Genomic DNA, 696 nt, shown 5'->3' on the forward strand with positions numbered 1-696 from the left:
GAAGATTCCCAGCACCATGGCCCAGAAAATTAATGGAAGAAAATTTCTCTATCTTAAAGAAAGAGATGCCTATAAATGTAGAAGAAGTCTACATAAAACCAAATAGATTGCCACGTAAAAACTAAAACACTACATTTACAAAACAAAGGAAAAATATTAAAAGCTGCAAGGGATTGGGGCCAAATACCATTTGAAGCCAGACCTATTAGAATTGCACAGAACTTCTCAACAAAGACTTAAAAGCCAGAAGAGCCTGGGCAGATATGTTACACACTAAGATACCACTGATACCATCCATACTATAGACAGCAAAAATTTTTGAACACCATAGTTTGAGAAAACAAGATGATCCACAGAAAAGCCAAATTAAAACAATATCTTTCCACTAACCCAGTCCTACAAAGCATACTAGAAGGAAAATTCCAATGCAACATGAGTAACTAGACCCAAGAAAACACAGTGATTAAAAAATTTCACATAAACAAAAACAAAAGAAGGGGGACACACATACACACATGACCACCATGAATGCCAAAATTACAGAAATTAGTAATCATTGGTCAGCAATATCTTACAACATCAATGTCTTAGATTCTCCAATAAAAAGACACAGGCTAACAGAATAGATGCAAAAACAGGATCCATCATTCTTCTGCATTCAAGAAACACATCTGAGAAACAAACATACACATTTTT

The sequence above is a fragment of the Acomys russatus genome, chromosome 10, assembly GCF_903995435.1.
Source record: "Acomys russatus chromosome 10, mAcoRus1.1, whole genome shotgun sequence".
Classification (NCBI taxonomy): domain Eukaryota; kingdom Metazoa; phylum Chordata; class Mammalia; order Rodentia; family Muridae; genus Acomys; species Acomys russatus.